The sequence below is a fragment of the Ambystoma mexicanum genome, chromosome 6q (assembly GCF_040938575.1).
Source record: "Ambystoma mexicanum isolate Mex_15411 chromosome 6q, UKY_AmexF1_1, whole genome shotgun sequence".
NCBI classification, from domain to species: domain Eukaryota; kingdom Metazoa; phylum Chordata; class Amphibia; order Caudata; family Ambystomatidae; genus Ambystoma; species Ambystoma mexicanum.
Window position 1 is genome coordinate 1188941717 of NC_090937.1, and position 12703 is coordinate 1188954419.

Below are 12703 nucleotides of genomic sequence, written 5' to 3' on the forward strand. Positions count from 1 at the left end.
GTTCCAGACCAAGGGCTTCAAACACAGCCATTTGCACTTAGTGTGCCACCATTGATGTAGAATTACCAATTAAAATTCACAAGCAGTCCAGTAAATGGAAGAACAAACAAAAGAAGTCTGCCAGCTAACAATATTAATCATTCAATAAAGGTTTCCCAAAGGGGCCTCTGGCAGCTTCTCAAATGGTTTATTTTGCTGAACAAACAGAAGTAAACTGGACCATTTAAATCAGCATATTGAGGCATGACAAAAATGAATTTGGGTATAAAATCCCAACGATATATGACTTACAGCAAAAGGAAAATATACTTTGAAACTGTTAGAGTCTCCTCTTCAATTACGGAAAACATCAAATTGTGATAATAATAATTGATACATTATTTAACATTAATAATTCACTGAGTCATGTATTTGTGAAGGTCTTGGGAATCTAGAGATTCATATTTTATCGAAGTGTAAGGTTGCTACAATGAGATATGGAAAAATATGTATTTCACTTCAAAGTGTACAGCCCCACCTTGTCACATGTGCAGTTATATAATCAACCTATAACAAAAGGTGGTGTACACTTTGGGCGTGTCTGCTGCTATGCAAACCAATGGAAAAACATGAACAATTAAACAAGCATGATGTCACCATGACATAGTGTGAGTACATTACTCATTATATAAGAAGAAACACACAGGGAATGGGGAAGAGATAGTATTTTGAAGTCTGGCAAAAGGGGAATACCTGTCCTGAATGGATGATTACTGAGCTTGGATAATAACTGAGGGTCAAGGGGATTATCCAGAAGAAAGCCAGAAGCAGGTTTTACCTGAGACAATATTTGCAATAAGAAAGATAGAGGCAAATCTGTTCAAGGGAAGAGAAACTGAACATGGGAGTTGCTTTCAGTGGTTAAAAACCATTTTAATCTTCAGAAACTTCATGGGTAAACCTAGTAAATTTTTACACAAAACACAGTGCTTATTTTAAACTAAACTTTTGTTAAAAAACAAAGTATAAATCGTAAACTTTTTGGTCACATACACATTACACATACACAATGACCCCGTTAGGGTTAGGGTATTAACACAAACATTTAGAAAAACATTGTTTGCCTTTGATTAGTCATTTCTTTTCACAAACCAAAGGTTCAGCATCACACTTATGTCGTCAAATGCATCAATTTGATAACTGTATTTAAATTAAAACAGTATGTAATCTTGACATGTTTCAGTTCATCATGGTGGTAAATCCAGAACCTTCTTCAGGAGTGGACCCTGGTATTTGTACAAGTGCCTGGGTTGTGCTAGTGTGTTGATGAAGGGTTTTCTATGCAGTGATGTACTTCCCCTGCGTTGGAGTTATAGAGGGCGACCTTGTTCACTGTAATAGGAGGAAGGTGGTAGTAGCGTTCTTCCTGTGGCCTAGTATGGTGCCGTTGTCTTGGGAGGCGTGCAGGTTCTGAAAGTGGTGTTCCTGTAGGAAAACCTCTGTGGGCTTATTGTTCGTATCGCTAAACTGAATCTCTGCATGGTAGCTGGCAGACTCCTCTTATTCTTTTCTAGTGCGGGGACTATCTTCTCATTAGTAGTCTTGCCGGTGAGTTCCCGCGTGTGTGCAGGACTTCTATCCGCTCAAGATTTCTTCCTAATTCATACAGCTCCCCCAGTTGCGTGGCAATGCATAAACAAATTGAGCCAGGTGATGGATCATGCTCGTGTGCTCTGTGAAAATAATTTTGCATTAATCTCTGTCTGTACGGTTCGTAGTCTGCGCGCGGCTCTTGCTGCCGTCGGCGGGTTTGTCCTCTAGTTGGACTATAGTATAAATCGTAAACTCTTTGGTCACATACACATTACACATACACAATGACCGTGTTAGGGTTAGGGTATTTACACAAACATTTAGAAAAAACATTGTTTGCCTATGATTAGTCATTTCTTTTCACAAACCAACGGTTCAGCATCACACTTATGTCGTCAAATGCATCTCGCAGGTGTGTCCTCTAGTTGGACACACCGCCGACGGCAGCCAGAGCCGCATGCAGACTAAGAATCGTACAGACAGAGATTAATCCAAAAGCTATTTTCAAAGTGCAGACAAGCACGATCCATCACCTGGCTCGATTTGTGTACGCGTTGCCACGCAACTGGGGGAGCTGTATGAATTAGTAAGAAATCTTGAGCGGATAGAAGTCCTGCACACATGTGGAACTCGCCGGCAAGACTACTAATGAGAAGATAGTCCCCACACTAGGAAAGAATAAGAGGAGTCTGCCAACTACCATGCAGAGATTCAGCATAGAGATACGAACAATATGCCCACAGAGGTTTTCCTACAGGAACGCTACTTTCAGTACCAGCAAGTCTCCCAAGACAACAGTGCCATACTAAGCCACAGGAAGAACGCTACTAGCACCTTACTCCTGTTACAGTGAACAAGGTTGCCCTCTATAACTCCAACGCAGGGGAAGTAAATCATTGCATAGAAAACCCTTCACCAACACACTAGCACAATCCAGATGCTTGTACAAATACCAGGGCCCACTCTTGAAGAAGGTTCTGGATTTACCACCATGATGAACTGAAACATGTCGAGATTACATACTGTTTTAATTTAAATACAGTTATCAAATTGATGCATTTGACGACATAAGTGTGTGTTATAACCAGGTTTGTGACAATGAAACACAACAGATACAGAAGGATATATCTAAGGTTCACTTTAAGGATACAGACTGATAGTTACAAAGGATACACTCGATGTCTTCTCCCATCTTCTGTTGTCAGAGGTAGAACATAATGTGTCAAGAGAAACCTTCTAACTAATGTCACTCTCCGACTAGTAAAAACCACAGTCAAAGAGAGCTATTAGTGGGAAGGGCAGGAGTGGACCAAGATTCACCAGGCTGTCAATAGAGAGTGAACTAATCAGAAGTCTATTGGTACAAAAGGACAGTAAGAACCTATGTTATATACACTAACCTGGATGTACAGCCACAGGTAAGTCCCAACAATGTCCGATGAATCCAAGGAAAACAAGGACAAGGAGAGGGTAGTGAGGAATCTAACCCAGGTGGAACGAGGGCCGCACTAGAGTCGGGTTGGTGCACACAGGTAAGCGTCCAAAGTTCTGTGCACTTTGTAGGAGGAGAAGAAAACCTTGATCCAGGAAGACAAGCCCTTTACAGAAGTTGAAGGTCCAGTTGAGTCCTGACCAGGGGTGAGTACAGAGACTGTCAAACTAAACTCTCCTGCAAGTAGGATGGGATTTAGCAGAGGTTGTATACCCACAATGGACGTAAATGTCTACGGAGAGTGACAGAGTAATGAGGTTAAAAGTATTGCCTAACTGGATGGATATGGAGCGGGGCCGCTGCAGGGTGTTGATTTCAGTCCGTGGAAATTGCTGTGTCACATAGGAACGTGGCGGGCAGCTGGGGCCTCTGTAATCAACAGACCAGGAAATTGCTGAATTGCGTAAGAACGCGGCGGGACTCCGTCTTGGAACAATGCAACAGGATGAAGAGCGTCGCATAGGAACGCGACGAGGCTCCGTATGAAAATATAGTGAAAGTTTGTAGAAAGCTGCGTAAGAACGCGGAAGAAAGGGTAGCTCTAAGACAAGCTGGGAGGTTGCCTGAAACTGCGTAGGAACGCGGGGGAAGGCAACCGCTCCTTGCGATGGAAAGATGAGCGTCTGTGAAGAACAACAGAAGCAAGCTCCGGAACGCAGATACCAAAAATGATCAGAAGCGCAGCTGTAAGGCATCCACCTCGTTAAATGATGTCAGCTGACGTGCACCTGACCAACGCGATGACATTTGGGTTAAGTAAGGGATCCTGGGGTGGCAGGCATGACAGTGTGATGCTGAACCGTTGGTTTGTGAAAAGAGATGACTAATCACAGGTAAAGAATGTTTTTCTAAATGTTTCTGTTAATCTCCTAACCCTAACGGGGTCATTCTGTATGTGTAATGTGTATGTGACCAAAGAGTTTACGATTTATACTTTGGTTTTTAACAAAAGTTTTGTTTAAAATAAGCACTGTGTTCTGTGTAAACATTTATTAGGTTTACCCATGAAGTTTATGAAGATTAAAATGGTTTTTAACCACTGAAAGCAACTCGCACTTTTAGTTTCTCTTCCCTTGAACATATTTGCCTCTATCTTTCTTATTGCAAATAGGGGATTCCTTCCGCGGGAATAAATAGAGGCAGCACTCAAACATTTGTTATAAGAGTGTACACCCAGGGTTCCTCCAAGATTGCAGTTTACCTGAGGCAAACCTGACTTCCTAGAGGGAGATTACAGAGTAGAGGGGGTTAGCTGAGTGGGAGATTACTTGAAATATCCTGAGGGTCCTTTCTTGCTCTGCGTCTTAAAGAATTATTTGAAATTGAGTATGAAAATGTCTACATATTTAGATATAGGCCCTCTAGATTTCTCTGCTATGTTCTAGGAGCAGGTGGACTGAGAGGGAATGCCACACAATGGGGGAAGAGAGAGGGTCATTCCAAATAAAATGCTTTTACATTTTAGTGTGAAATGCAATATTTCTTTCCAATTATATTTAAAGCCAAGTGAAATCTGATTTATTATAGAACAAACAGCATTTTGTCTGTGAACAGCGTGCAGTGGTTTATAAACTATCACCAACAAAATGGGAATATGATGTTTTAGCATGTCAGAGTGAAATGTATCCTGCTTTCACTGTATTCAAACCTTAGTGAGATTACATTTAAATATGAACAAATAACATTTTGCCTTTCTCTGTGTTTTATGAACAGTGTACAATAATAGCCTTTCACAACACAGAGAGAGCACAACAGTTTAGTTTAACCATAGCCAAGTAAATGTAACCCTGTTTTTTATACAGTTGTAGTCTGACATGGCATTGGTGAAAAAGGTGTACACTTTCCACATTTCCATAATTGATTGGTAATTTGTGAACTGTGAAAGCCTACTCATTTAAATGAGAAATTGGGATGAAAAGGAGCTTTGTGGAACCAGAGATCGGAGGAGCGAGGTGAGCACGGCTTAGCGTGGGGCAAAGGAGATGCAAGCCAGCAGAATGTCTAGTTCCCTTGCCGAGAGACAGACCAGAGAGATCCGGTAAGACCCCAAGCGGGTATGAGAATAAAACAACCCCAAGCTGGGGAGCAAGCCACGAAGAGCCAAGTGGCGGTTGAAGCACATAGACCTACAAAATGGGGTGAGACCAAAGGGACACCAAGCTGGGGTACAAGACTCAAGGCTGCAAGTGGGAAGGAGAGTCAACAGGCCACAAGACGGGGTGTGAAAGAGATGGCCCCATGGTGGTTTGAGACCAACTGAAATATATGGAGGAGTGTGAAACATAAAACCCCCAGCAGTAGAAAAATACAGAAAGCAAGAGGGTGTGGAAAACACCAACAAGTTCACTGGGGGGGGGGGGGGTGAAGAAAGACTGGCCTAAACCTATGAGCCAGGAGTTCTGCAAACAGAGACAAGGCCCAAGAATAGTCTCTAGCTTTCCTGGGTGAAGGAGAGACTAACCAAGGACTGAGCAGTAACTCCAGGAGCAGAAGCTGGGAGAGACATTTGCTAGTGCCTTAAAGTCGAACTGTACATCAGACAAGAAACCCTTTTTCATTCCATTCAGGGACATTATGGAGGGGTCAGAAACCAGCCTTCATTCCATCATTTGGCTAGAAAATCCTTATGAGGATTGGGGTTAAGTTAGGTTCTGTTTAGTTGGAAGGTGGTAAGGGAAGGAATCAGGTTAGGATAACAGGGTTGTCCTTGGCAGAAGACTTGGATTATTCTTTAATAGGACATCCTGATGAACACCCATTTGACTCCTTCTCTCTTTAAGATTAGGGCTGAGAAGTGCAGGGATAGTATAGGTTTCTGTGTTCTATAAAAGAATTATGTTAACCAAAATACTATCTTGTCTGTCTCCTAATTCTGACTTACCACAGTGGATACATAGTGTAGATCAATCAATATTCTGTGTGTTCAAAATCGATGATACAGCTTCCCCAACACCAGTCCGTAATTTGTGATGCCACTTACCTTGGCTTGCATTTCCTTAGTATGCATATGATATGAACCCACAGCACCATCTTTACATGGAATATAATTTATTTGCTAAGAAAAAATAGTAATGCTGCTTATTATGCAATTTTTCTCTGATACCAATACCTTCTTATTGATATCGGAGAAAAGAAAATGCATCTAAAATGTGTCAATTATAAAATACATTCTGCTTTATATATATGCTGTGCTAGCCGATAAGCAGCAATTTAATTATTGACTTAGATTGTGTCATTTAAAAATTAGATTGTCCTATTAGAATTAGATATTCAGAAATAAAATGATACGATTGATGATGTGACTGCAAGTGTGCACTATACCTTAGTGAGACTTTCAAAGGGAGGCCAATTCTTATTTCTGTGTACCAGCTGCCAATCTACATACAGTTTACTGTGGTGATTTCCCCAGCATAAAGTCTGGGAACCACTCTTGGTTCTCTTTTATTTAAAAACCTTCTAATTCTAACTCAACATATTTCTTTCTTACCCCAGAAGGGTGGGTTGGAATGGTAGAATAATGGATGCACCTAATGATATCTATAATTGAACCCACAAAAGATCTTAGAGAGTATAGGAATGAATGGTCTCCATTGACTGTGCTCCTGCAACTGACAAGCCCTCCTTGATGCACCAATTACCCTGGAACTCTGAAACACTTGTGTCGCGCTGTGAAACACTTGTGTATGAGCGCGATGTAAATAGAATATCAATTCAATTCAATTCAACTGTGGAGGGGAGGGCTCACTCCAAAGCACTCGGACCTGTAGACTTACTGTTAAACATAATAGGTCATAGTGTCCCTGTGGAAGTCTCAACGCCTGCCCTTCAGCCACAGAAGAGGAAAGGCTTTTAGGACATTGCAGTTAAAGATTGAAACCTCAACAATTTGATTTGAAGGATTACAATAATATATTTTGGTAGTAGCGAGCTACATTTCGATTTTGTGCAATTTGATACCAAATAAAATGAATCTGGCATCAAGTGAATTCTAATTCGATTTTAGAAAATAATTTAATAAGGTTTTAACGTATTGCTTCCAATGTTGCCACTCATATTTTACATACATGAATTAGGAAGTTCTGGGGAACTCACACTGCAGGGACTGGAGAGTCATTTGACCCCCTCTGGAAAGCCACGCTATACTGGAAAATAGCAGGTGGTTCTGCCACCTGGGCAGTATACACCAGTTGGCTTCTCCTTTGCATTTTGGTGGGCACAGAATTTCTCTGGGAGAGCCTCTTTCCACTCACTCTAGGTCTTCAAAATTTGGTTTAGGAGTGGGAACGAAACTGTGAACTAAATGCAGGAAAGTGAGGTTACCAAGTAGTAAAAGTGGGTGGACAGTAGCTTAGCTTTAGCCAACATTGTTCCTTGTCCCCATCCTTATGATTTACATAAGGGGAGTACACAAATCAGTGATGGTGGACCACTTACTTGTAACGTTAAGGGATTCCGGACTGAGAAGAATAATTTGCCTGGATCCAGACGACAAAGGGAAGATTTCTGCGCTTGCAAGTTCACTGCACGAGATAAATACATCTGATTTGGTTTTCGATATGGAACATTGGCGAAATAATCAGTGTAGGGCTGACCACGTTTCCCAGATCCTGCACCGGAAAGTTGAAAGTTTGCTGGTCACTGAACATAGATTTGGGCTGTTTAATTGTTTGGATACGTGATGACCAGGAGGTATTTGGAGGGATATCTGAATACACAGAACACTGGACAGCTACAGCGAGTGGATACCAAACACTGAACATGTTTTTGGTCCATAAAAAAGATTAGGTCATAAGGTAACTTTTCCAACTGGGACAAAGCTGTTCCTTGTACCTGACCATCGGTGAGTCAAACACTTTCTTTTCATGGATCACAGTCCAGGCAACCAGGAGAACACTTAATGAGTTCTACTAATTGTTTTACATTCTTAATTGCATAATATTTTACACCAGCGGATCCCAATGACTTTATATTGAACAAATACTTTAAAATCAGTTTTCTTCAGTTTCTTGTGTGTGCAGGGATGTGGTCCAGTTTTCTTGTGTTAATTTCAGAACTGGTTTGGCCTGATTGTTTTGGTACATTCCTATCAATTATACTCGGTTTGGACAGTACCAGTATTTACTCTTCGATTTTGAATGTTGGTTGTGTTTTTGAACCTGATTGCAGTTATCTCGCCTTTTATGAGTACATCTTGAGCTCAGCCAAATTGTAAGGCAAGGCATAACATTTGGTTCTGTTGTTTTGTCTATCCAGAACCATCCATGTCATTTCATCGCGGGATGGTTTTTTTGCGGGGTTTTCTAAAAAATTCGATTGCTTTTTTCGAAAAAAATTAGCAGTAAAAAACCCATCGAAAAAACATACCGTGACAAAAGGACGTCGTACCCAATGTACGACGGAAGGTGAATGGATCCAATGTTGTCAAAGTGTACCTATCACAAGTGGTTTGTGTGATGGCCAGCAAGATGTCATGAGCCATGATGCTGGATCATGTGGCGTTGCATATGGTGTTGGTCGATTGGTGTCGGAACTGGAAAGTCACATAGACCATATGGGTGACATTTTCATTTATCATCATTAACTTTGTTGATCCAGTTGCATTAAGTGCTGCAAGGCAGAAATGTTATCAACCAATAACGCCAAGAACATGAGCCCAGCAGTATAATGCAGTTAAGAAATTCAGAGTGTGCTGAGCAGATTTAGATGTCTGTGTTTGTTTGTTGGTTTGTTTGTTTATTTATTTATATAGCGCTCCAGACCCAAGAGTAAAAGGGTGCTTAAGGACAGGTTACAAAAGTACAATATATATAGAATTTGCAGTTATACATTTTGTAGAAGTAATATACAATATATACAGTCAGAGGTAGTTAGAGCATACAGTTAAAAATTTGTGTAGCATGTACAGTATATACAGTTAGTAATGGGCTTAGTCCGACTTGAGATTGGTTTTATCCAGTAGCCAACCAATGACTAGTTTCCTGAACAGTTGGAAGGATTTGGTCGATTTAATATTCAATGGCAGGGTATTCCAAAGTTGAGGGGCGAGGACTGTGAAGCTCAAGCCACCGGCTCTTTTTGAGGTGTATCTGGGCACCGTAAGGCCAAGAGTATTGGAGGATCTAGTGATTCTGGTGTTCGGCTTCAAAGTGAATTTGTTAGTGAGATAGGGGGGGCTAGGTGGTTAAAGGCTTTGTAGGTAAGGCAGAGAATTTTTAGGGCAATTTTTTGTTGAATGGAGAGACATTTGCAAGAAATTCTGATGGGGGAGATGTGCTCTCTCCTGGGAATGTTTAGTACTGCTCGCAGCGCATTGTTTTGGAGAACCTGAAGTTTATTGATTATACCTTGGTTGGCACCTAGGTAAAGGCTATTGCAATAGTCAAGCTTAGATTGTATGAGAGCCCTGGCCCGTGTGAGGCAGCTGTTGGTGGATAAGAAAGGTCTGCAGGCTCTAATTAGTTTCCCAGTGTAGGCGGTGGTTGAGGCGGTCATGTTGACTTGTTTAGAAAGGTTGGTACTGGCATCAAGATAGAAGCCTAGGGTGTTCACCTTTTTAACGATGGGGATGGTGTTACCATCAATGATGATGTTGGTGTAGTCAGGGCTGAGTTTCTGTAAGTTATTGGGTGATCTGACTAGGAGGAGCTCAGTCTTCTCATCATTCAGGCAGAGGCTGTGTGTGGCCATCCATGCCTGAATGATGGAGAAGAGTTTGTTAATCCTGGTGACGTCGACATAGTAGTTGCCAGAGATAGTGAGGAGTATCTGAGTGTCATCTGTGTAGAGCGGGCTGCGGAATGAAACATTTCGCCACAGACAAAATGGGAGCCATAGTAGGATTCCACTATTTTTTCGGATCTTACCTAATAAAAATAAACTTTCATCAAATGTATGGCTTTATACATCTACTATGTTTTATAATATATCAATGTATCACTAGGATCAGACACTATAGAGAAGAAAATCTGGTCAATATGAAAGGGTGGAACCAGGTATATCAGAGGGTTACAAAATCTCAGCAATTTCATGACACCTTGTTATGTTATGTTATGGTTTTTTATTTATAAGGCGCCACAGCCCAAAGGCATCCAGGCACCATGAAGAGGAAAGATAGAGCTCTATCAAGAAGCCAGATAACTGGATCAGAGCTTTATGAAAACAGAAGGGTCTTCAGCTGTTTCCGGAAGATCAAAAGATCAGATATGTTACGAAGAGACGCCGGGAGGGCATTCCAGGCCTGTGCAGCCCATACATGAAAATCACGGCCATTACCTTCCCAATGGAAAAAGAGGCACACAATCCTTAACCCTGGTGGCAAGGGTGGTAGAAGTGTTTGGGGTAGCGGCAGGACTCATATCTAGAACAGTGTGCTTTGTTGTGCAGAATTTGGGTTCAAATTTGGTTCACCTAATTTATATGAACACTGCAAAAATAAAGATACTGAGAAAGATGTTGAGAATATGGGAATTCATTTTAATTTTAATGAAATCCCATCATGTTTATCGCTGCAGAGACAAAACATGCATTGTGAGTGTGAGTCCCTTGAGTTTAGATTGAGTGGCGATTTAATTCCAGCACATTTAAAAGTTTGCATTTTTGAAAGAAATGACAGTGTACACATATTAAAACCACTCATAAGTAAAGCTCTTAAAAATGGCAAAGTAAAGGGAGAATGGTACTTCGAATTAATTGTTCTGCACGCACACTCATAGCAGCTTTCGTAATAGGAGGATTGCTTGGGGAATACTTAGAAGTTGCAAGCCACATGTTGTCTGAAGTCAAAAGGAAGGATGAATAAACACCTAAGCATACTGGCAACAACCCAGGTAATATTCCCTTTACAAGGGACCTCAAAGAACCTTGATACTATTCAAACTCTAAGACAAATAGGTAGTATATGATCTGCTTAAATGTAATGGGCCTCATTAGGACCCTGGTGCTAATGGGGTAATGGCGCCGTAAAAGGCTGCAGCGCCGTTAACCCATTAGCTCCTGATTACAAGGTCCCTTTGCGGGACCCGACCTTAACGGCTGGTCTACACCAGCCGTTAAAGTAGGGACCCGCAAAGGGATCTTGGTGCTAAGTATGGTACCGCAATTTGCGGTACCGTACTTAGCGCCTTCCCCATTCCCATTGAGCACTATGGGGCAAAAATGGGAATGGGGAAGGGCCATGGAGTAAGGGGGAATTACCGCCCCGCCAACCTTGTAATGGGGTGGTAATTCCCCCTTTCTCCATGGTGGAGCCAGTAAGTTACCGGCATGAACCATGGTGCTTTTAGCACCATGGTTTTCCGCCTGGGTCGTAATGAGGCCCAATGTCTTATATTAAATGATAGGAGGTCAGAATGATAATTCACACTGAAAAAGCAATCAGTTATTATTAACAGACAAAGAAAGGAAAAACACAATCCATCAATCACCTTTCATGTAACATGCACTCTTCTGATTTTCTGGAATGTTCTTAATCCAAATATCTGTGAAAAGATATCTGTACCCTCATCCTTCCTTCCATCTTTCAGATCCTTCTGTTACCTTTGGCTCTACTCTGAAAACCCATTTGCTATGGTGTTATGTTATGTTAAGTTGTCTCATACTGTGCAACTGGTAACATTGGCATGGTCTCTAGGTGCTCACGAGGTTCTGCAAGAAAGTGGGTTGGGTAGATTAGTGAGAGAAGAGGGAGTGGGAAAGAGGTTGTGTGTTTCTGTTGGTGCTTGTAGAACCAGAAGGAACTGGTGCCTTGTGCAAGTCTGCTTTCTAGGTGTGTTTGGATTGTGCGCACTGGGGTTATTGTGTCCGGAAGAGCAACGACTAGTCGTTGGGATGTTGGTTTGCAGCAGTTACTTTCATGGTGGATGTGTGCGTTGTGTGTTTTTGTGAGATTAGGCTGACCCGTTAGATTGTGTGAGGTAAGTGCGGGGTATGCTGGAGAGGAGTCAGGAGCTGGGATGGTTAGTAGTTGGTGCATTGTGCTAGTTTTATTGTTGCTTCCGGAATTTGTACTGTTATTGGGTTATCTTGAGGTTCCGTTGGTATCGCTGGAGGTGCCTGTTTTATGTTAATCATTGTGAGTTGAATAGCCAGGTTATTTGTTTTTTTCGAAAGGTGAGGTGGTCTTTTGTCGTTTCTATTTCCTTCAGGATTGTGTTCCATAGATTGGCAATTAGACATGGGAATGTGGTTCCTCCGAATGTCCTTTTTTCGTATTGTTTCTTTTCGATTTGGAGGTCATCCCTTGATCTTAGGTTTCTTCCTGGTTGGTAGTGGTTGATCTTCGCCTCGAGGAATTCACATCCTTGTCAGTGCAATCATTTGTGGGCTATGCAGAGGGCTTTGAAGTTAATGCGTTTTTTTTTACCGGGAGCCAGTGTAAACGTCTCAGTGCTGGTGTGAAGTGATCTCTTCTGTTTAGTCTCAGGAGTATTGTTGCTTCATTGTTTTAGATGTGTTGGAGTTTTTTAGTGATTCTTGATAATACTAGGAAGATGATTGCAAGGGTTCTGTGTGGGAAGGAGAGCTATGGGAGGATCCCTCAAAGTAGTCTCAGGAGGTAGAAGCATTTATTTGCTATAGCGTTAACTTCTGGCTTCCGGTGAAAGTCTGCTGACCTTGAGTATTCACAGATTGTTTATCACA

General features: G+C 41.6%; 1 protein-coding gene across 2 annotated transcripts in view; it reads right to left on the reverse strand.

Moving 5' to 3' along the window:
• The window catches only part of NWD2 (NACHT and WD repeat domain containing 2), a 935261-nt gene that overhangs the window by 172024 nt on the left and 750534 nt on the right, over window positions 1–12703 (reverse strand). The gene's annotated exons all lie outside the window — the stretch shown is intronic.